At 37.5% G+C, this 25,586-nt stretch overlaps 1 long non-coding RNA gene across 2 annotated transcripts in view; it reads right to left on the reverse strand.

Moving 5' to 3' along the window:
- Positions 1-5,244: 5,244 nt before the first annotated feature.
- Positions 5,245-25,586, reverse strand: part of LOC133221332 (uncharacterized) — a 36,042-nt gene continuing 15,700 nt past the window's right edge. Inside the window, exons 3-5 of one of the 2 annotated variants that reach the window (XR_009727975.1) lie at positions 20,078-20,179; positions 17,589-17,697; positions 5,245-5,962 (exon numbers count right to left, since the gene is read on the reverse strand). This is a non-coding gene — a long non-coding RNA (uncharacterized LOC133221332). Of the gene's footprint in view, positions 5,963-17,428; positions 17,698-20,077; positions 20,180-25,586 lie in introns of those variants that run through there. The other variant, XR_009727974.1, reaches the window with a different exon arrangement.

Genomic DNA, 25,586 nt, shown 5'->3' on the forward strand with positions numbered 1-25,586 from the left:
TTGTTGAGAACACACTGATTTACAAGCTGTGTTAACATAGGATGTTTTCAGACTAACAGGTCTTGGTCCTCTCTACACAGTGATGAGGCATCATTTGCCATTACCCATCAGATTCCTTGACCAAACACATCTTCTGATCAATTTCTCTTTTTTTTTAGAAGCTTTACCACGATATTGGTCTGTTTTTCTAGTTCTGCTGCTATGCCAGGCAGGAGAAAGACTCAATTGTTTTATTTTCCCCTAGGATCCCAAGAGGGGAGACTGCAAGGCATCATTTAGAAGACAGGCTGTCCCTCCTTTAACTTATTAGATGTAACCACTCAAAGCCCATTTAAGTACTTCAAAACCAACTTGTGTCTGCCTCCCCAAATGGAAAAATCACCACAGTTCATTTGAAATGTTTCCTCTTAATCAAAACCCATGTCACTATTCTCTGTTCTATTTGACAACTTCAGATATTAAAAAAAAAACCAAGAAAAACAAACCCCAAACCTTTCCTTTCAGATAGAAAAACATACACCAATGTTACTAATATATTTTGTGTACATCTATTTTTTTAGGTTCTGAAACAGTCTGACATTAATCCCATTGTAAGGTTATTTGTGTTTTACATGTCTGCTTTAAGAAAGAAAATAAACATTGCAATTTATTCTTTAGCCCAGCTCTTAAAATGTTGCCCTCTAAATCATTTGCCTTCTCTGACTTTGGCCTATTCAAGCCAAACCTTGACCACCAATCACATTCTTGATGTGTAAAAACAATAACATAAGGAAAATTCCAAAGGGAAGCAAGAAGTGAACGAAACACTTCCCTCCACCCCCACCCCAAATACGTGGGAAGACTGTACATCATAAATCATCATTGTACCCCTGCCTCTTCACTGTGCCTTTGCCTCTAAGTTGGGTACCTATGTCCCCTAGCAGGAGCTGCCTGTTCAAAGGATCTACTATTGACTTAGTTTTAAATATAACAGCAGTTCTTTGCTTACAGATGCTTGTCCCAAGCTTTGTCCTTCCTTCTGTGAAATCAGAGAAGTGACTCTGAGTACATAGTTTAAAATAATAATAATAATGATGAGACTAATAATAATAATAATTTTCTGAATATAATCCAAACAGAAAATTAGCAGCAATGAAAGCGTTTGAAAAGAGCAGAAGCAGAGGCAAGCAGTATTAGAAAAACGAGTAACAAGTTAGAAATCTGGAGAGTTGACGCTGATAGTATGACAAGCTGCCTCTCTAAAACCTCTTGCAAATAAACAGATTCCCAGTAGTTACTGGAGAATTGGCAGCTGGGTACAAGAAAAAGGAAGAGAGAGAACAAGAGAGGAGATATTCTTGAAAATATTGTAATTGCAAAGCTGTTTGCTGCCAGTAGGTTAAGTGCTACAACTCAAGTGCTCTGTATGTCTGTCCTATGAAGCTGCACTGACAGGTCTCAAAGAAGGGGCTCTTTTTTTCCCTCCTGCCTAGTCAGTAATAGCTGATAATGAGTCCTAAAATAAAAAAAAATCCTTCTGCTCAGGAGTCAGTGGTTTGCAGAAAGGTGCAGCTGTGTTACTGGCTTCCACAAGGTGGCCTCTTCCAGTAAATTTACCTCTGCACAAGCTGTACCTCTTGTAGGTGCAGCCTTATTTCTGCTTTACTTCCCACCTGCTTTCCCTACCCTAAAGGACTGGGCAGCATATGAGAAAGACATAAGGATCATGAAAAGTAAGTACCCCTCCAAAATATGTGATGGCATATCCCACAGATAAACCCATAGAAGCCAATCCCTAGATTATCTGAAAATGCTCAGAGAATTTACTGATGGTAGTAATAGTAATAATAGCCCACACCTTGAGGTTAGATGATCCTACTTTGTTCTGTTACTTTGGCTTAACATCTGTGAAATCCCATGCTCTCCAGACTGATTCTTCAGAATTATCACATGCCAGGTATTGGCATAAGGCTAGTTGATTTCTACCATAAACAAATAAATCTGGAAGCAGTTTAGAAACAACCTGTTTTGCATTGGCAAATATTTCCCTAAGCTATTCATGTTGAAAAGACAAGACGCCCCCCTTGTCTCAACTAGGAGTGCAAGTAGCCACTGATTATATTAATCTGTTGAGGCTTTGTCCTTACAGTAAGATTTTACTGAGATAATTTCTGGCACAAATTCAGTGAAAGTGAGCTGACAGATCTCTTTTCTCATACCATGGAGGAGCCTTCACAAAAAGCTGCTTTTCTTTTCTGTTGTTGTTTTGCTTTTTAAACTATTTTCATCTTAAGTGAAGCCAGTGTGGCCTTATCAAAGCTGAAATGCTGAAGTCAAGTGTCAGGCATTAACACAAATGTCAAGTGACTGCAAACTTCTGGATGAAGAGATATTTTGTGATTGCAAGTCTAGCCTCAGATTCAGAAAGCCTGGTTAAATTTCATCTCTGGTGCACAGCTCCTGCGTGACCTTGAACAAGCTCTGAACTTCAGGTTCCCAGAACTTACAAAGGGGCTGATTTTTCTTTACTCCTACTCTTTACACCCTCATCTCTTTGGTCTACTTGCTTCTTCAGCACAGAAAATGTAGCTTATTGTATGTTTACAGTGTTGCGCACAATGTCGTTCAGTTTCTGTAGCAATACCTAGTTTGACTATAATAGAATAAATGAAACAAAGAGAGGACCTATATAACGAAAAATACTTCTAATTTAAGGCCAAGTTTTTTACCTAAAAGTAACAGTTCACAGAACAAGGTCATGGGTCACTTTAAGTCCAGGGATGGAAAAATTGTCCTATCTTTTCTATCTGCTCAAACGAGGCCCCTGATTCTTTTATTGGCAATATACAAGTTTTACAAGGAAGGGATAGGTGCTACACCTCACAAGTCAAAGAGAAAAGCCTGTCCTTAAAAGCCTGAATCTTCACATTTCTATTTGTGCAGTTTCTACAATGAACTTTATAATTGTTGATACCAGTTTAAAAGAGAGAGCTCTTTGTGCCAAGCTGCATGTTTTATTTGAGGCACAAAATATCTTCCGGACAAAAATATGTTTTGCTGGAATAAACACACACAGATCAGAGAAGACAAACTTAAAAGAACCCTCTGGGTTTCAGCAGATTGCAACTTACAAGTGACCGTGTATTTTCTCCCACATGCAGTCTCCTTTTGGCCATCAATTGCTGTGTTTTCTTCTTTTAAACTCACTTCTCAAAAGCTGCAAGCCTACTGCAGTATTTTTATACATGAACACTGAGGACTCCTTATTAAGCTTTCTGTGCTTAAATTAATCGCTGGCATTCATGGAGGAATTTGGAGGCATTTTTCCCTGTAGGTCACTGTTGTGTGGCACCTCAAAAGGGGGGCAGCAACTGGTAAGAGATTATAAATTGAGGTACCAGAGCTGCAGTGAGGCTGAAGGACTGCCTAAATGCACAGAATATTGCTCCAGCCTTTATGGAGTAAGAAGAAAGTCAGAAGTCAGAGATACGAGCTATTGCTGAGGCCTGGACAGGCCTAGAAATAGGACTCAACATTTTTTAGGTAGAAAAGGCCATACCATATGCCATCAGCATGCACGAGAACAGCAGAAATGATACAAAAGGAACGAGGACAAAGCAGACAGCCCATGACATCTCCTGACAAGACCATTTGAAAAAAAATGTTTAAAGTTTTATCAAAAGAGAATGTAAGAAAAATAAAAAATGTTGATGTTTTTAATTAGCAATGCAGAGAAATTCAGGGGGTTTTCAGCCCAGACAATTTTAATTTCATCCTCATGTTTTCAAATGGAAGCAGAATCAGATATTAGCATGTTAATTCAGTTGTTTACACACAGCTAAATATAATGCTACTGCAAAACCCTTAAGATGCCTCAAATGAGGATAGCAGGTATGGTACAGGACCCACAGAATAACTTCCCCTATTCTTCAGTGTTGTCTGAAGCCTGGTTATGCCACTATCTCTGTATTTATGCTCTGGCAACTGAACTGATACCTAGCTGTCATGGCTGTATGGAAAACATTAAAGATAAAACCTCGCCTAACATATCCAAAAGTCTCAAAAAAAAAAAAAAAAATCAACAAAAGAACTGATAGGGAGTTTCAAAAGGAAAACAAAGGCTTTTAAAACTTTTAAAGCTAATTTCTAAAGCTAGCGGAAATGTGGTTCTGGAACAGATAGCAATTTCAGTGAATGAAAATCTAATTAATATGGTCCCCAAACCCTGTTTATATTCCTCACATAAACATGAGCTGTTAACACAAAGCCACGTCATCATTTCAATGGAAATAGGACTGGAGTTCCTTCCTTTATCAGCCCTTTACTGCTGCTGTCTGAATTCAAAGTCAGAAAAACGAGAGACTGAGAACAACAACAAAAAAAAGCAAAACCAAAACCAAACAAAAAATCATCACAAAAAAACCCAACCAAACAGCCAAAAAAAGGCGACAAATGCAAACAAAGACCTTATCAACTCTTAAGCCTTGAAGAAAGATAAGGGCTTTTCTAACATCTCTTTACCTGACTATTTTTTTCAAATATTGGTAGAGGCAGTGAAGACTCATCCAGTGACTGAACAATATTTTGGGTCAGATAAATGTCAAAACACCTAACGAAAAGATATCTGATCGGAAAACCAGTTTTTTGTGGTATTTCACATAAATAAATAAAAAAATACAGATGTATTCAGAAGTGCCCAGAAAAAGAAAACAAAAAATTCCACCACAACATACAAATATTAGCCACCCAGTCTCAGACCACTCAATTTTGAAAAGACTCATAAAAAATCAAAATTGAATTCACAGTTTTGACTCCAGCAGAAATCACTAGTTGAAGGAGACACTAACCTTAACATGCACCAGATTGCAAGAAATTTCAGTCTTTGCTCTTTGAAAACAAGAAAAGCATGACCAAAACTTACATTATCTTAGCCTGTGAAGTTATTGAAGTTGAGGTATGAACTATAATAGCATTGGGATGCATTCTTTATTATACAAATTTATTGACCATAAACTTTGGAAATGTTTTATTATTATACAGAAGTGCCCAGCATAAATCACTTCCTCACGAAACAGCAAGTAAAGAAGATTGACCTCTCTGGTATGTATGAAACAATTTAGAATATATTTGCATGCGTCCCAGAATTCTACATCCACAAAATGTCACAGAAATTGGAGATGCATTCTCTAGTGTCTGGTCCGGGTGTCAGCTCTTTATTGCTGACTTTCCTAAAATGAAGCAAATTCAGGGTGTCTATTGAAACAAGCTTTAACAAGTGAATTTGACAAGTATCTGTTGTTTTATAATTGATGGCAATCTTCCTTCCCAGAACATCATCCACCCTTTGAGCTCATTCACAGCCCAGAGTTGTCTTCATGACAGGACATCAGTATTACAGTGCTCCTGGAGGTTGTGTGCCAACTTACTGGCATTCAAGCTGTTTGCATAGTCCTCAGGAACTGCTTCTTGAAAGGCCAGATTTTCCAAGCACCACAGATGAGTTAAACACTCAGCTCAGATGGCTTTTGAGGGAAGGTGGACAGAAGCTGGTCACATCCTGTCTCTTTGAGTCTCCCTCTCTGGTTACATAGGACAGCCCTGGAGTTCTGCAGAGGCAGTCAGATTTCCTACAGCTGTTAATTACAACAGTGCATTCTTCTATGCTTCTCAGGTATTCAAAAGAGAACAGGTTCTGCCTCAGTATTCAAGCAGGCCATAAATTGCAGGTTGGGAGGAAAGGTCTTCCACAGAAAATTGCTTCCAGTGTCAAATTAACATAACCACAAATGTATTTCTTTTCCCCCACCAAACACTGCAGCTCATAATCTTTTCTTTATCTGATGCTCACTTCTTGCTTGAGTGCAGGTCTATGACTAGTCCCAGATGAGTGGCATTTTTTTTTTTTTTAGGGTGGTGATTGGTAGGATGAGTTACCAGAATTGTTCATTTTACTTCTGTCACATTTCTTTTTATGTTCCAATACCTTAAAAAATATAACAAACACAAGCCCCCCCCCCCAACTCCAAAATTGTGTACTTTCATTCCTGATCACAAGATGCAAATATGATAGCCATTTTCAACCCCAGAAATGACTAGCAACACCTGAAGTTTTCCAATCTATATTTCTGAGTTACTCAGAAAATTTTCCAAATATTTTCAGATGCCCTGAAAAGCAAAGACACTTATGCAAACATGCAAAGGAGACACCCCTTTTTGAAATTCAGGGCATACAAGGAGACATTATTAAAGTGCGCAGAGAAGCAGCTATCCCTGTTGTCACATATGTTTAACTAGCCAAGTGACAACAGAACAGCTTTTTGCTCTCCATCACCAGAAGATGTATTGCTAAAGCCTCTATATTCACTAACACATTTTTTTTCACTCCTTTTCTTAAGCTACTCATTTGCTCAGTGTATTTAGCAAGCATTTATCTCTATCTAGCAAAGACTAAAGACTCATACTACCTAGTAATCCAATTATCCTACGTGAAAAAAGCAAATGTATCTTTGGTCAGTGCCTGCAAAGCTCCAGGAATCCACCACAACAGAAAATGAAATCTAATTAATTTTTTGCTTTAGTTTAGCTTTGTCCATATCATTATTTCATTCATTTCTAACAGACATGTTAGCAGAGATTTAATAGTTTTAAATGCACAGAACCACTGGGTCAGCTTACTCTAAGGTGATGTTTGGATAATGATAGTTTAAAAAAAATCATATCTTTAAAAAAGTTTACTTTTCGTGAGATGCGCAAAAGAGAGGAAGAGAGTTACAAATCCTTGGGATAACATAGTATATATGCAGAAACTTTAGTGTCTCATTAATTCCACTAATTCTCATTTTACATTTAGGGAGAGAGGAACTGTCATCACAATTTTTTTTGCTTCTTCAAAAACATATTTTTCACATGACGTGTTAAAGCATCTGGGTGAACCCCAAAATTGTACAACACTTTAATCAGAATTCTAGAGGCAACTAGCTATCCGAGTGAAGAAAAGACTAGTTTGGAGAAGAAAAACAAAAACCAAACAGCTCCACAGCATGATACGAAGATAAATGGATTGACATCAAGTACACTGTGAAGCAGAAGGGTCTCTGGTCCTGCCTCTGTCTATTGTGGAACCACTCTGGGTCTCAAAGCTGACATAGAACCACAGAAAGGCTCTAAGAGCTGTTACAGGACAAGAAGGAAAGAAAGCCTCTCAATATCATTTAACCAGTATAGTGTTGTAAAGCAACTTGGCCACAAATGGCAGGTCAATTTTTAAGATACAGAGTCAACAGCTGGAAACTTAAAACAGACCCCCCAAAAAAGGACAATTCCAAAAATTTGTCACGATAAAGTTGCAAAACACACTGTTAATAGTAAAGTGATTAGCCATTAGTAGATTCTGTTAATAGATGTGGTAGAGTCTTCATTATTTGCAACTGTTGAATCACGGCTAAAAGCCGTCTCAAATACATGTCATAACTCAAAAAGAAGTTATAGGGTACAAATACACAGAATGCACTAAACCAGAGATCAAATTAGGCGGTAATAATATTTACCAGCCTTTAGGTAATTGAAACTAACGTTATTTTCTTGAACTTATTTATCCTAGACAAGTCCTTATACTAGCTCTGAATAGTTTGTCTTTAGGAAAAGAATGCTTTTTAGCCTTTAAATGGTTAATATCTTGTTTAAGAAATGCTTCAGCTTTGTGACATACTGGAGGTCTAAGAAAGGAATTGAGAAAGAACAAGAAGATCTGGCTCATCAAATAAATAACCTCTTATGAATATCAACATTCGTATTTTCCTAAAGCATATATGAAATTTAGTTGCATAACCTTAACCTCACTTTTAAAAGGAAAAAACACTGCCCATGATGCCCATAGTTTTTTAATAACTGAATGCATTCTGTTTTCTACTACTGCCCTTAGTCTTTTCCTTGTTTTCGTACAGTCTAAACTTCCAGGATATAAAACAAGCTTCCCTCAGCCACCACCTATGGAAAGCACACAGGTTTGGAATAAAGTGTTTTCTTACACACAAACCTTACTCATGGGCATGACTTCTCCAGGGGAGTCAACATGTAGGCAGAGATGATGCTGACTTCCATGTATTTCACAAGTCCAAACCCAATGCCCTGCTCCAGAGAAATATGACAAAATACCTGGCATGGCAAAAAACTCTGCTGCTACAGAGCTACTAAACTGCCAGATTGCTGTATCCAAACACTCCATACAGAGAAGCCATGGGAAACTGCTGTGTCCCCATGGTAATGATCAGAACAGCATAACTGTCACACGAACTTATGCTGTGTTTGTGTGTGTGCATGCACATATGCTGTATATTGAACACAAACATGTGGCATATGCTTCGAACCTGTAATCTAGAGTCTGAAACTAGTTAAAAACAAGAGAAAGCAACCAAAACACCAACAAATGAGACAAGGACATGATGGCAGTTCAAACAAAATGTTAGAAAACATGATTCTATCTATTTAAGGCTCATGCACTGGTACTGAAGTTGTCTACTTCATGAGGTCAGTCTTAAAGGAAGATACAAAGGGAAAGACAGTCAAAAGATCAATTCTGTTCTCCAAGTTCCCAGCAGGTCCACAGCATCCATCAACAAAATAACCAATGCAGTGGGTTTTGTTCTATGTAATGCAGTCTTAAAATTAGTAGAATAAATATTATAGGAAATCACATGAAGAGTCGTGCAAAACCATTATAACCTTACAATTCTTTGGAGAACTTAATGAATGAAGCTAAAAGATGACTCATACAGTCCTTGTTTGCCCCACAGAAGTCCAAAAAAGCATCCCATACAGGTGATTCTATGTCAGACTTTCTGGGTGAACAAAAAGCAAAAGAATTGCAAAGTAACCAGAGGCCCAAATGTCTGGTTTTTTTCCAAAATCACCACTTACATCTCAAAAGACAAAAATGGCTAAAACAGCATGGTATTTACTTAAAGTGCAAATGAATGAGACCTGAAGTGAATGTAACCTGTTGGCTGGTCAACATATTTATAAATAAAGTAGTTATGGAAGAATCAAGCAGCCTCCTTCTCTGTAAATAAAATATTTTAATGAATTAGAACTGAAAGCCTGTAAGTAAATTTTTTCTACTTAGTCTTGAAGAAAGAGCAGCTCACTGCAGACAGGCTACAAAATATTGCAAATACATACCTGTCTGTAAAATACCAGAGCAAATAGAGGACTTTACTGAAGCCGTAAGAGTCTACGCACAGCTTGCCTTTGACCAAGTTCCTCAAGGCCCTCGTACAACTTCTTGAAAGAAGGGAAGTTTAATTAATTTTTTTTAAACCATAAACTCATTACCTCAATTTGGTGTCTACTTGCTAATCTCCTGCAATGCAGTGGTCTAAATTTAGGATCCAGGTATTCAGAGTCAACATTGATTACAGTCCCCTGTTGGCATCAAGTATGGCAATTAATTTTTTCAGTGCTTTTCCTACTTTTCGTTCAACAGTTGTGCATGATCCTTCTGAGTCCTTTAAAAAAAGTACTTACTAGAGTTTCTGTCAGGATCTTATAACTCAGCACAACTGCTTTTGAGACTACAACACTGACAGTTCCATGAATCTAAAAACAAACAAACAACAACAACAACAACAAAAACACAAAAAAAAAAAAAAAACCAAACCAGAAAATTTACGTAGGCTTTGGTTAGCAACCAGAATAGTCACTGGTATGCAACAGTTAAGTAGCCTGATTTTATTTCCAGTAAAGACATGAAGTTTGATTTTTCTGACATATAACCTATCTCCTCAAAATAGATATGATAAGGTAGTTGTGACTTAATTGTTTTTGTTATTGCTTTTGTTACTACTCACAGTAGTCAACCATTTCAAGGAGCTAAACTACAGTTTGGCAGCTGCGTAGTGGGATTTGCAGGTGTTCAGCAACTGCCTGGATGTGCTTCCTTGATGTTTTGACAAATATGCTACACACATCATTTGCACACTGGAAAGCAGTAACTAGGATAAAACCACTATTGTTAAAGTCTGTTTCTCTGTTTCCTCTGGACAAAGATATGTTGGAAAACAGAGGTTATTTTTATACTTGGTTTTGTGTAGGTACTTGCGTGTCTTTCTAATCCTCACTGGTTTGCCCTTATAGAATTCTAGGCAAATGTTTCACTTGCAGCTTTTGCACTTCATGTCAAAAGTAAGTTACATTTTTCATCCAAGCACACGTTTACATGAAGTAAAACAGCCTCAGACAAAACCAGCAATCAGCTGGGTCTCACAAAGAGGTTCCTCACGACCAGCCAAAGAACTAACTGTAAAAAAACTGAGTCTAACAAAGCAATATGGAGTGAGCCAAATGCATCTGTAGAGAGTATACCAGTGATGATTCAAGACTGCAGGTGTTATTTGACAAAAGCTATGATTTGCTTGTATGTCCTTGCTGTTAGAGAAACATCAAAGAATCCTAAAGACAACTTGGGGCTCCTGAGGCACTTTCTGCCTGTAAAGAAACTGTCATCACTCAAAAAAGAAATCAGCAGAAGAGGTATGAAATCAAGCTCCTTGCAAGTTTCATGCCAAAGTTAGCTCAGTCAAAGGATGATATCCCTCATGTGGCCTTCTTAAATGGCAGCATTAAGGGTGAGCTTTGAGCAATGAAGCTGACAATGGTTATGGAACCATTCTCCAGACCCAAGTTACGAGAGACTGTCAGCACCTTCCATCAACATGCATCATATTCCTTAGCTAATGGAGCTTGGAAAGGATCTACTATTTTTCAATATTTTTCCTATTATTGTAAATAGATGAGATTCTGCTCTGGGCCACATATGAAAGATGAAAAATTAGGAGAAAGAGACATGAATAAGTGCCAAGAATGTGAAAAAAAAAAAAAAAGAATGTGATTGCTCTTATTTCTTATTTGCCTCAGCAAAGCAAATTCTTCCTCTTGACAGAAGTAGAAGTTGCCCTGGGATGAAGCCAGCTGACATTGCCTGCTGAACAAGAAGGAAAAAGCATTCAACTGAAGCAAAACTTGCAATGAAAAACTCCAATTATTGTATGGCTTGCAACATTGTATCAGCATTCGTTTTTTAACTAAGCCCAAACACTTGAAGTGTTCTAAGAAATTTATGCGTCTTTTAAAGGAAATAAAGTAATACTCAAGAATGGAAAACTAAATCTTTTCAAAGCATCTATGATTCTAAATCACTATTTAAAATAATAATAATAGTCATCATCATCATCATCATCTTACATAGTGTCATAAATGTGAAATTTAAGCGTAAAACAAAACAAAGTTTTTTTCAGAGTTTACTTACATTTTATTTAAAGGCACCTAAATAAGCTGTATGGGTTCTTCTGAAAAAAGATCTCTGTTAGTCCTAGAAAATGAACTAAACCCTACATTCTCAACCCCCCAATTTTTTAATATTAACTTAATCCAAATTTTAGCAAACCAATCTGTCCATTTAAAACAGAGTTACTGAATTTATCACCATTTAAACTTGTGTAAACACCATACAAAGTCATGGCAGCACTTGAGAATGGCAGCTTTTTACACAGAGGTAGCCTGCCACCCTTTACCAGCTTAGATGATTTGTAATGGGTTTCTTCTCAAATTATTTCTATTTTTTTCTTCTGATAGAAATGGATTTCAGCTTCCAGGGTTCCTCAGCTGACATGCTATGTATACATTATATATGCACATGTTTTTGCTGTTCATTTTGTAAGGAAAACTGAAACAAACCTAAGAACAGATGAAATCCCTGCAATTTGCAAACCTGGCATGAAGTGCTGTTAGAAATTTAAAGTATCCTTGCTCTGAGGAATTAACGTGAAAGTTTAAAGAAAGAAACAGATTGGTAACCCTACCTCCATTATATTTCCACAAATAGAATCTGGATTCCCTTCCCCCCTCCTCCCTTTTATGTTTTTTTTTTGACTGAACTGGTTAGATAGATGTTTGAACACGAATTGAGCACAAGAGAAATTATAACCTTGTAACTACTATAGTCCTGGCTGTTGGATTGAATCCTCAGGGTACCATTTAATATTCAGATGCACTAAACTACATTTAAATAATTTTAGGATTGGGCTGTGCTACAAGCCGACAGATGTTGGGCAATTCAAAGTTAAGGATGACACTTCATCACCACTGTTCTTAACAAGGAGAAGGAAAAGCATGTAAATTAAGGATATAATTTCAGCCCTTCAAACAAGTTCTTCAGGGTTTATTGGTTTGTTACAACAGTAATGGTATTTTAAGCACAGTTATCTGTATGTTAAATGCCAAAACCCTTCTCTATATTCAGGCAATACTAAGTTTACAAAACTGAAAGAAAAGGAAGTGATAAAATTGAAGAGTCAGATTCCAGTGAACTGCTAAATAAATCACTGTAAAAATCCCACCATAATTTTGGGAGAGAAGTGGTAAGAAGAGTACAATGGTGTGAACATCCAACATCATGCGAAATGCAAACACAAAATGTAATACTTGACAAAAATTGAAAAAGAATGACACAAATGTTACTCACAAAGGGAACATAAAACATTGTGCAATCGATTCATTTCGCGTAGATAGCTCTGTCTAAAGCCTCATTTTACAATTCTTTATTTATGATGTAAATACGCTAACAGCATTCAGAGTCAGAAAGAGTCAAAATTCCATGAATAGAATTAGTTCTCAGACAACAGTGAGTCTTGGTGGCATTTTAAAACATGTAATTGAATAAACAGTTGTTTTTTCACATGCAGAGACTAATTATATGCCTGAAAATAATTTGATTTTGTATAAATTATACAGTAAACAAGAAACTAAGTGGTACAAAGTTCTGAACATCTCCAGTATGGGGTTACAGCTGTAGACACTTTTGAAGTGATCGCTGCTTTGATTTTTGCTACTCATTCGAGTTATGTAATTTATTAACCTCTGAGAAGCCCTTGTGACCCTCCCAAATATTTTTATGGGAAAGAAAAATGAGACACTTTGCAGTCATACTTGATCCTATTTAGGAGACAAGAATAAAAAAAGCAAAACTACCTGAAATGTAAGAAAATTTATAACTATGAACTTCGATTTTCAGCTATTCATTACCTGAGTCACATCCATGACACAGGACTATAAATATATAAAATTAAAAATAAAATACAAAGAGATAAGAAGACACTTGAGCAGTAAAAAAACTAAACTTTTGAGACTGAATTAAAGACAGAGGCAAAAGGAAGTGGAAAAAGAAAGAAAATGCTCCAGTTGAGGACAGTCTGAAGGGACAGTACCACAAATGTAGGATCCTATAGTACATTAAAAAAAAAAAACCTTCAAAGAATCTGAAGAAGGTTAAAAATACAGAGGAAGTGTTTAAAATAATATACATAATAAAAATATCCATATAAATAACGTCCATATAGAAAAATACCTAAGAGGCACAAGTATGTCTGAAACATACCTATCAAGACTAACAATTCAACCATAATTTTGCAGGGTTGTTTTACAAGTCCAACATACATTTTTCTGGAACTGTGCCTTTTATTTCAGTGCCTTGTTTAAAAGAAACAATACTACACAAAATATTTAAGTACTAGCTACATTAAAAATAATTATAAAAGATTTCTCGCTGTCTATGAAAGTTTTAACCTATGTAAAACCTATGGTTTTAGCCCAAGTTTTCTGTAAACTAGTATATTTCAAATGTTACTTATTTCATTCCACAACAAACTCACTCAGAGATGCATAAATACCAGGACAATATGCTAAGAAACATGCAAGCACCATGAGGAACAAAAAATATAAACCCCAATACTCACTAGGTATTGGGCTGATACAAGCAGATAACTGTACCAGAGCTACTACTAAAATCACATCCGTAAGTCTTTACCAATTTAAAAACCAATTTAAAGAGCCAGCTTGCAGTGTGTGGGAGAAAAAAAGCTTCTGTAAAAAAACAAACAAACAAAAAAAACCAACAACCAACAAATGCATATGTTGATGGCCTTCCAGAAAAGGCAGTTTTCTTATCTTGCTATATTGATTCAGAAATAACATGTAACATAAAACATTTAAACTTGTTAGTGATGGTGAATGTATTCAAGTTCTTATCAAGAAAATTTTTTTAGGAAGAAATGCACCATATTTTTAGTTTCACTGAGTTCCTGTAATCAAATAATTTGAAGCAGCAAGTGATGAGTGAAGACAGCCTAGACTTCCTTGATTCTAGAGAATGTGAACATCACACTTTCTGAAGTTAGCATATGAAACAGATATCTGATAAGTCACAGAGAAAATCATTCATCAAACAGTCCAGGCTCAATGCTTCCAGAAATACACTTCCAACTTACCAATATTGTGTTATTTTTATCTCACATAGCTTGAATTTCCTTTTTTTTTTTAAATACCTGCTCCACCACTTTCAGGCTATGAATTCTACTTTATGAATGAGCCTCATAACTGTTTTTTTAATATCTTTTCTTGTATTTCATCTCCTTTAGATTATAATGTTTGAAATCAGTAGAGTTACACTGTCAGACAAAGCTCATGTAAAAAAAGAAAATAGTAAAAAAAAATCAAGATACATCTCAGACCATCTTGGCAGAAAGAGAAGATGCCTTTGATTTACCTTTTACAAAGTTAAAGCAGCTGAATAAATATATAAGTGAAGGAAACAAAATGAAAACAGTTGAACTAGAAAGGTTAGATTTAGATTAAATACTAGGAAGAAGCTCTTTACTGTGAGGGTGCTTAGGCTGTGGAACAAGTTACCCAGAGAAGTCGTGGGTGTCCCTGGAAGTGTTCAAGGCCAGGTTGGATGGCACTTTGAGCAACCTGATCTAATAGGTGTCCCTGCCTATGGCAGGAAATTGGAACTAAATGATCTTTAAGGTCCCTCCCAACACAAACCATTCTATGATTCTATGAATCCCATAGGTATCACTTTCTGTTGTGCTCAATAGCAAAAATTGTGGGAGGAGTGTAAAATACTGAATAAGTTAACTGAAACAAGGGGGTACAAAATCACAAAATGGAATATATAAAAACCTTTAGAATCAGTTTTAAGTAATGTTAAGTTTGATGGCTTTGTAACAGTAGCAATGGAAAATTACTGAGGTGCATGGTACACAGAGAAAAAAAAAAAAGAGTACAGCTAGAGAACATACTGAGAATTCTCACAAGATAAATCATTATAGTTGGCATAGTTTTAAGAAAAACAGTCCAAAAGAACAGGACATAGGGATAAGGAGTATCTGGGAACTGCAGGTGTCCAGGATGGGCTACAGTTAAACCAACTGATAAGTAGGAGGATAGGAGGATTATTATGTCTCTGGTGCTAATGAACCAATTAAACTGGTATGAGCATCTACTGTGCGTGCTTCAAAGGCTGCCAGCAGTGATGAAGATTGTTGGAAGAAGTAAACGACCATCAGAGACCACCACCACAATTCTGTATGCATGCAGGGAACTCTCTGGAAAATGATGTAATCCATATGTAGCCTCATGAATATGTATGTATGCCCAGGGACTACATAAGGATGGCTTGCTTAGCAATACAGGGACACACGTTAGGAGGAGCTATCTCCCGTGTCTCCTGGCGCCGCAATAAAGAATACCTGCTTGTCAGCTTGAAAACTTTGTTGGCAAGTTTGTTCCTGGAGTTTTCTCTGAATCATAACGTTTCTAATTAGAAATTGGAAATGTTAGAAATTATAAAAACTTAGAAGAAAAATCACAGGGAAAAACATACTTCCTAATGGAACTGTGTGTATTTCTTAAGCAGTTTTCTCCAAATTGGTTGCAGAAAGATAAACAGCATTGAGACTATTATTTGCAACACTTTCTTACACCCGAGAGAACCCAAACGTTTCCCTTCTCCCTAAAGGGCATTGGTCCCTGCAGCAGAATTTCAGAATTTGCCTTTAAATTGGAGGGGGACACAAGCATTCCTCATGTGCCAGAATGCATTAACTCCAGCTGCTTTTTCTTGAGTAATTTCACAGGATGAGCTTTCAGGCAAAGTACCAAATTCTTGACAGCTGCAGGAGCCCAGCTGCAGACAGGCAGAGACCAGCAAGACTGGCCCTTTGTGGGAGGGGAGGATTTCTAATCTTCAGCCTCCTCTCACAGAGGCAACGTGCAGGCCAGGAGACTCTTCCAGCCAGGCAGCATCTTCCCAGTCTCCCTGATATGCTGAAGTTAATGCAGAGGGTTTTTCTTACCCTGAAGCAGTTTACTGACACATTTGTGGGGACTGCTGTGGGTTTTGTTTTGTTTTGTTTATCGTCTTGCTAATGAAGTGTTTGCTTGTGTGTGTGCAAGCAGTCTGCAGAAGAAACCTCCAATTTATCATGCTTGTGTTGACATTGCCTCATCTGCAACCTAAACACAAGCAGAGACTGCACAGAAATCTTATGGGTGGTTAAATGTTTAATACTATATGTAGCACATAAAAGCCTTGTTTAGGTGACATGTATCTCTCCAAATGACCTGCTGATTAGGACAGTTGCACAACAGAGCAATGTTCTTAGTCCTATGGCTTTGTGAAGAGTATAAAGAAAAATGGAAAATATTCAGTAACTTGAAGAACATAAAGCAGATTTTTGTGAAAAGTCTGTTTGTTGTTTTTTTTTTTTAAGAGGCGGATTATTTAATATATCTACATGTAGTGGGCTTGAGCTTGTTGGAAAATTTGCTCCTGTATAGGAGAAGGAGGCAATGTAACTGATGAACAGAACTGCTGCTGCCACCCAGGAGAAATAAAGTGAAAAGGAAAAGGAAAAAGAAATCAATTTCCCTTATCACTCTCCAGCTGCACATTGTGTTTCTGTCTGCCATGCTTTTATAGGCAAATCTTTGTATTATCTTTCCTCATGTGAATAGTCCCACTGAAGCATTTATGAAAAGGAAGATGTATATGGCTCATCAAAGACTCTGACCCTGTAGATAAATCTGTGCACCTCTGTGAAGAAGTCCCTGCTGCGCTCCTTTTTTGTACATCTGCTCCAGAGCACACGGGTTCAGAGTTATCCCTGTTACATCTGGGAGCTTTTCTACTTCCATTAGAATCTAACTGGGGACAAAGCAGACTTCTAAAATGGTTCTCATGTCCCTGACACCTAAGGCACAATCTGTTCCATGGTACTTGTAGAAGGTCCACAAAATTTACAGTGTTGCACAGGCCACTTGTGAAAGTGATGTCCAGATATTACTCCAACTGCTAGCTACTGTAAGACCTTCCAGCTTTATATAGAATACATTTACATCCTGCTGTCAGCAGAAAAAAACAACAAAACAACAATCAAACAACAACCAACAGTAAAGGATCTTTTCGTCAAGAGGGGACCACACAGGTCTGGTACCCTGAATTCTCCATGGGAAGTGAATTTTGGGTCAAAGTGGCCTGGAGAAAGTTGTTTGTCAAAGGAAAAAAAAAAAAAAAAAAAAAGAAGTAGCTTTTTCTTTGTCAGAGCTCAGTAACGCTGTGGCAGAAAGATGGACCACTGCTTTTGGAAATGTTCTCCAAATCTTGCTAAGCATACTGACCAAAGCCAGCAGCTTCCTTCAATGCTGGCTTTTATGAAATTGCAACCTTTGGGTCATCCTTCAGTTGGCAACTCCTTCACCCATTTATCCCTCACCTACAGTTTGGATTTAGAGAACATCAAGTCCAGGGGAAGCTGATTAGAAAAGCCCCTGGTTTGAATCCTGCCTCCCATGACCATGGACATCAATGCCAGGAACTGCTCCCTGTTTGTGAAAAAAAAACCAACAAAACAACAAAACAACAAAACAACCCACAACTACAAGGCTGAAAGGTGCAACACTTCTTCATTAACATGACAGAGCTGGTGGGCATTTTCAGAAGTATGCTATCATGTCTACCCAACCCTTAGCAGCATGTTATTTGCTGGTCTTCATTTAAGACATCTGCTATTTGTTGGCCACACCTATTCTACAGCATGGAAACAAAGTGGTATGAATGCAATGGGGCACTATCGTATGCCTCAGCAACAGCTGTTGCCTTCCTTTGGCTGATTTAGTCACCTACCTGCCTCTCCTTGCAGGAAATGGGCATCAGTGAAGCATAAACTGCTCCAAGAGGTGGTGTAGCCTCCTACTTCACTCCTAATTCTCCTAAGTATCAGCCTTTTACATATCTTTACCCAGTAAGCTACCAACATAAAAAATATTTTATAATAGAAGCACCCTATTTTATAGCTAATAGTGTGGGTTGTGTAAAAAAGAACAGACTTGTTGCATGGTAAAGATGCCCAACCAATATCAGAGAAGCTTTGGCAGTTTACTGTAGCTAGGGATCTTTCCCCATCTCATTCCCCAACCCCCAGATCTGTACTTGTTCAATAAAGTGCCTTGGGATTTGGGGTTGGAAGGTACTAGGAGAATGTCAGTCATCATTAGTATAATTATCAGACTTAGACATTCTGCATTATTTATTCCAAATATGTATTCATTATTGTATCCCAGATTAATGTAAGCTACTTGAGGCAAATCTATTTCTTATGGAAGTATTAGTGCGAGAAATTCTGAAGTAGGAACAAACAAATAAACTTTGCAAAGCTCCTTCAAGGAATGATAAAGGGAATAGGAATGAGAGAAAAGAAAGTTTTAAAATATTGATTGATCCTAAAGCTGTCAGCTTATATTGTTGACAGTAAGCAAGCCTTTTCTGGGAGCACAGATGTTGATCTAATACAGTTGGTCCATGATCTAATTTAATATGTTAGATCTCCTCTTGGTAGACAGTAAGTTTGTTTCCATTTTTGGAGGAGAAAAATGAGGAAAAAAAAATCATAGTTGCAAAAGCTGTGTGCTCACAACATTATAAATGAGTAAACTTATATACTATGAATGTAAACTGGTGCAGCTTTGTTGAAACTGATGGCATAATAGCATTATTTTGATTTCTGTCTGTCAAAATCCAGTTTCGTATCAGTAGCCTAGAAACTGGTATTGTGGTTTATAAAAGTTCTGTCTTAGTTTTGCTACTGGTTATTCACAATTTGATATATTATTTTTAATACTAGCATTCCAGTGACAGCAAAGGACTGGGACAAAGGCATCCTATGTGCTGCACAGACATATAGCGTAGCAAGTGACAGACAACATACACTTTGACCAAGAGGCAAATACTAGAATTATCTGGAACAGGCCACTGGTGCAAGCTGAAATGAAGGCAAAATAAGCTAGGTTGTTTGCTCATCTTCATAAGCTCCTCAATACTGGAGGCAGCTGAGATTTCTGAGGTTTTGTGAGTTAATACATGACAGGTTTATTATAAAAAAGGATCTTGATAATTACTTTTCCTCTGTGTGTGTACATTTTTATAGTAAAATGCTTTGCGAAATAATAAAATATACAGGGGGGTGTGAGGTTGTTGCAGTGCTAAGTTCCTGAACCCAGTATTTAATTCTGTCATGCTTTTTCCTCAGTGTTTTCCTATTGTTGCATTTGTTTATAATGTCTTTTTTTTATATTTACATTGTAGGCCCTTAGGGAAATGGACAACCTTTCTGTTATGTGTCTTCACCTGGACCTGGGAAATAATGTCATGCAAAACCCAATAAAACTTGAGTTTATTTTGGTGTATTTCCTTTTTCAGTTGTTTTGAATTTTTACACTTTTAAAAAGTCAGAAGGTTTTAAAAACAGTGGAATAACAAATATTGATTCATATGTCCAAATGATTCCTCAGTGTAAAGACAGCCTTTAAAGAGCTGCTTGGCTTACTTCAGCTGCCTTTCTGCAGTCTCAACCTTTGAACTAAAAAGAGAATATGTATCCATATTTGGCATCCCTTCCACATCACTGGATAGGAAAGATGGAATTTTAATCCTTCAGAACCATTTACTTGGCAGCTAAGCATAATGAGTCACTTCTATTAGAAATGATAACTCATATGGGCTTAGTCCTGCAGCCAGCTACTGCCTGGATATGCAGACACTCATGAAAAGCTAAATCAGTGTGTTCCTTCCCTTCCAAGGAAAGCCCTCCTAATCCACAGGAACATAGCAACAACTGGGCAATGTCAGCCTAGCAGTGTATCTACCCCAGTATCCTCCCCCAACAGCAAACATTAAGGGGCAAATACAGAATTAGCACAAACCTACTGTGATATTCTCTTGGAATACTCTGCCAGTTTCCAGTGATCTGCAGGCCAGGTTTTGTTGGAGTTTTTTTAAATCCACTCAACAGTTGAGTATTACCAGGATCTTCATTTATGTCACGGAAGAAGGAAAAAAGAGTTCATCATGCCATGATTACACAGAAGTTTTCTTCTGGCAGTCCCTACAGGAGAAGGTGAGCAGCAGGCTAATTGCATTCTGTTGGAAGATTTTATTTTTTAAGTTTTCTTTCTCTGTTTCTCTCCCTTCTTAATGTTGTCAGCACTTTGCTGTTAGCTTAATGCAAACGAGATTTAAATATTGTGTATTTATGTTATTGCTGGCATAGCTCATGTCATGGGTAAAGACAAGTAATTAGTAGTCTACCAGCCAGCTAGAGGCAGAAGGGGCAGTGACAGAAGAGAGTTTCAGTTTTACAGCCAATGAAACTTAGAAACATTTTCAAAGGATTTTAAATGAGAACCAGACTGGTGCTTGCATGTAAATGATCAGTGTGTTTATCACAGCAGGAGACAGGCACACTTGAGCCCACCAACCCACCACAAATGGGTCCCATGGACACTGGTTGAAGTCTTCTCTTGTCCTAAAAGTGCAAAGCAGAAAGGTTCTGCCTTATCTCTTTTAACCCAGATCATTTATAAGAAAGAGTGAGGAAGAAAGAGGTTATGACTGAAGGAATTGAGCTGATCACAACTTCTTACTAAAATTTTTAGTTCTGAAAACTGAGACACAGTGAGGGTAAATGGTAGCCTCGTACCATTACAGCCAAGGATGAAAATCAGCTCTTCCTTTTTAATGCCCTTATCCCCCCCGCTGCCTGCCTTGAACCACTGCTTGCAAAGGTTGATTCTCTCCAAATATAAAAAATGCCACTTGCTTGAACCTAAGGCTTAACTCCAGGAAGAAAGAATAAATAGAAGTTAAGTTGTCTTTTGTTTACTTGAGTGTGTGTGGGAAACCACTTTCTGTTAATACTTTTGATTTTAATAAAAAATGATAATGTTGACAAGGAACAGAATGATTGAAGTGCAACCCTAAACAGTTGTGCTGATGACATGAGCCCTTTGTATCATGCATACTCTATGCAAATGACTACATATATGGAACTAGGGAGGAAGAAGGAAGCCAGGAGATCTGCAACTGGAAAGAAGTGGGAAGTTTACTTGATGAGCAATGATTTTACCTAATACCTACGTTAACTTTTGAATAAATATTTTTGTTGTTTGAAAAGTGCAGGCTTTGTATGGAAAAATTGAGGAAGAGAAAAGCAGCTTAAACATTTTTTTACATTGCAAAATTGTTTGGATTTCAATTCAGAACAACATTTCAAGGTTTTCATTTGATACTATGTTCTCTGAAGAGGCTATCCTGATTCATGTCTGCAGGATGAATATAACCCATATTATTTCAACTTTCTATAAACAGTGTTAGATTCTGGCCCTAGTAACATTCCTGGAACACAAGACATCATCATCATGTAGATTAATATTGGTCAAATGGTTATTCATTGTATTAAATATCTTTTCTAGACCTGAAAATAATCTGTGATTAATCATGGAATGATTTAGGTTGGAAAAGACCCTTAACATCGATTATGGCTGTAAACCTACACTGGCAGGTGAGCCACCAAACCATGTCCCTAAGTGCCACACCTTCATGTCTTCTAAATACCCCCAAAGATAGCGACTCAAACCACTTCACTGGGCAGCCTGAGAGTTAAAGCTACATCTGAAACTTAATTCAGAAACACATACTTTATATCCTATTCTATATGTATGCTGGAAACAGCTGATAGAGCATTACAGCTCATTCTGTCATCTTTTGATGGTGGAACTTCAGAGCCATGAAGTTAAATCTGTGTCTCTGAGACTCTGACACCATAGATCCTTGGCTTGTTTTTGATTGGAAAATGTATTTAGCAGTTGTTATAGCCACACTATAGAAAGCTCTACTTTCGTAAATCTCCTGTAAAACATCACAAAACACAGAGAAAAAAAAAAAAACCAACAAAACAGGGCAAACAAAATGAAAGAAAGAGACAGAAGAAAGAAGGAACAGCTTGCCCAGAGTTGTACAACATCACTTTCCAAAGTAGTGATAATGCAGGTTAAGGATCTATTCTCCAAATTCTTTAATGTTGAGTATCCCCTCTGTTTTCATTCCATCTCCTTTAAAGAAAAGTTTCTGGCTGATCTGAAAATGCTCACAAGTCCGATCTTTTCACTTCTATCCTTTCACTCATACTTGAATAGCTCAACTCTCTCACCTCTTCTTTTTTTCTTTTTTTTTTTTTCCCTAACATTACACTTCAGTTTCAATTATGAAATCCTCAATCTGATTTTTTTGTGTCGGCAGAAATATTCAAATGTCTTGTCCCAAGTCAAGCCCATATTGGAAAGCAAAGAATGGAAATAATGGGGGAAAAAATGGAAAAAAACAAAACAAAACAAAACAACAACAACAAAAAAAGAACACAGAAACCCTAAGCAACTCAAATGATTGAGAAATGTTTCTTTGAGGCAGAAGTGCCACTGCATGGCAGAAAGCACAATGGTGCAGAACAAAACCAACATTTTTTTGGCACTAACAAAGGGCAGGAAAGTCTCCAGACAAAGCTGAGGACTAGAGACTGATTGCTGGTGGGAAGCTGATGTACAGCTGTGCTGAAGAGCTATGTGAAGTAACTAATAAGAACTACTTACTGTACCTACCAAGATCTTAAGCAGTGCTACAGTCTTCAGCATCAGTTCACTGGCTCTTTATTTATGTATCTATCAGCAGAGCATGGTATTGTCAGTTTAACACAAATAGAGGAAATTTGCAATTACTCAAGATCCAGTTATTAAAATACTATCAACTGAAACTGGAGGTGGGACCATCTGGGCATTTCCAGAGGAAAAACCGTGATGACCTATGACCATTCTCTGCATTTTAAAGTGATCAGTAGTAAGACACAATATAATAGTATTAAGAAGTGGTATATATGTCAGACCAATTTCAGTAATTCTTCAAGGGCATAAATGACACCTTTCTAATTAAAATAGAAGTGACAATGTCCAGGACTTTCAGACACACTTTGGATCTTTCTATATCAAACTTTGTCAATGTATTGAAGCTGCTAAGTCAACAAAAACAATGTAATAGTTCATTCACTATGTTTTAATTCTGCTGAAAAACCAATTCTCCTTTAGGATTATGAGATTCTCTTACATGAATCTCTCAGCAGTGAAAATCATTGCTATTCAAAAAGAAGATAGCACGTCCCTGATATATACCAGAAAAGGCCCTTGGTTACAGCAATGTGCTGTATTTATTTATTTCATAAATACAGTGAGAAGCATTCATATCATAAAAAAAAAAGCATGGCAACAAACTATGGATATTCCCCTAGCTGGGTCATTCCTCCTGCCACTTGAGTCTAATGCTCCGTAAGCTGTCATTTTCAAATGTCCATATCAGTTCATCCATCTAGAATTCAAGCCCTCGCAGTATGCAGCTTCTGCCCACCTGAATCCACGCTCCTCATCTTTCTGAAATTTAGATTTCAGGTCTTAGCTGAATAGCAAACTTCTCATTAAAACGTTATTTCACACAGTACAAAATTTCCTCTTCTCCGTTGCCTTCTCCCTTTCACTAACAACGCTGTTTAGAATCAAGATAGATATGATCCATACAACAAGACTTAAGTAGAGTGTACATTTCATTAGCTGCAGCAGACACTTTCATGTAGACAAATTCTGGATCATATCTGATACTCAGGTTGTTTCTCTGAACACAATGGGGGAAGGAACCTGCTTCTATTCTGACACATTTTCAAAGGCAGATGTAGCTCCACTAACTGCATGGGAGTTACTCACAAGCTGGGTCTCATCCACAAGCCCAGACTTATCCTGACCTTCTATTTGCAGGAAACTGCTGCCACAAACAAAAATCTGCTCCATGTAGATCAAAATAAGCATGCAGGAAGAAAGTTCCTGGACAACAATTAGATAGCTGTCAAACCATGGAATAATCCCATGCAGAATCTGCTAGATTTTAGATAAACTCTTAAATATACCTCTCTTTACTGACTACAGAAGGAATTCATGGTACACAAGTTTTTAACTCTGTCTTAAATTGCCTAAGGTTAGAGTGGATTAGTTTGGACTTAAGGAGCATAGCTTTATGAAGCAGATGCTTTAATGGATCACTGAGGTTTGTGAACTATACTTTCCAAGTAGATTTACATTTTCTTCCATCGTGGTGCTGTGACTGATATATTCCTATAAGGGAATCTAGTGCCATTTCTAATACCCTTGGAGGTCTGAGACTTCTAAGCAGTATTGTCAGCTGTGCTGCACAAATAGAAACACCCTTTTAAACAGCAATTAGAGACCTGGTGGGGTTCCCTAGATGCTTATGCTTAGGCACCTTAATCCTACTCAAACTGTGAAGACAATCAGTCTGTCACAATACTGTTTATCTGATCATATTGCAGTATCTCTGTTGTGACTATGCCTTTACAAGAGTTTTTCTTGCATGGGCTAAATGAGAGTTCAGCGCCTAAAAGCTAGGTGCTGGACCTTGTCAACCATTAGAAGCCTGGTCTGAGAGTCAGTACAGCATTATTATTCCACAGGGCTTCCAGATCTCTGTAAGAAAACCTTTAAACCTACCTAAAACCTTGCTCTGGCCAAAGAGTCCTGCCTTCTGATCATGGCATTCACTAACAGGAATTGTGAAGTGGTGCCTTGGCTGCTTGGACACAGAAGCAACAACCTGGTCAGTGCCAGTGGTTCATCACAGCTTCAATCTGATTTATCACTCAGGGTGCATAAACTAAACTGCCTCAATCTAGATCCATGCCTGAATTAATAATCTGTGTACCCAATTAAGCTGCATTGGGATCTGGACTCTCACATCCTACTACTTCAGGTACCTATGTACTGCTGAGATAGAGGCAACTGTGAGTCAGAAATTAAATCCTGTTTCCTCTACTGTATTCTTTATTTAATGATAATATAGAGGGAAAATAAATATGTAATCCAGGCTTTGTGCTTCCTCAAGAACAGCATGGTTTCTTTGATATGAATAATAATTAACCAAGGGAATGATTACCAAGAGCTGCAGTGTTACTGGGCATGTTAAAGTTAAGACAGGTTTACACGATTCTTACTTAAAGACATAGCTAAGCTTAAACAGAAATTCAATCAGGGAAATCCTGCAGGAGCTGGAAACACTAACTGATCAGCACAGCCTCTCTGCTGATTTATAAACCTGTGAAATTCCCTGGCTTTTCACTGTTCTCAAATGACCTGCCCAAGGCCACATAATGAATGTGTGACAGCAAGAAATAACCCCCAGACTCAGCACAGCGTTAGCATTTCCCAGTCCCAGATTCCAGGTTGCTCCAAGAGCAACTTCTGTCTATTTTGATGTAAAGAGTTATTATGACAGATGCCAAAAGGTGATGATCACTATTCATGAGATTCATGCATCTTCAACAGGGGTACCA

The sequence above is a fragment of the Neopsephotus bourkii genome, unplaced genomic scaffold (assembly GCF_033783945.1).
Source record: "Neopsephotus bourkii isolate Nb327-2 ecotype Australia unplaced genomic scaffold, CSIRO-AGI_Nbou_v1 NB_1526, whole genome shotgun sequence".
NCBI lineage: Eukaryota > Metazoa > Chordata > Aves > Psittaciformes > Psittacidae > Neopsephotus > Neopsephotus bourkii.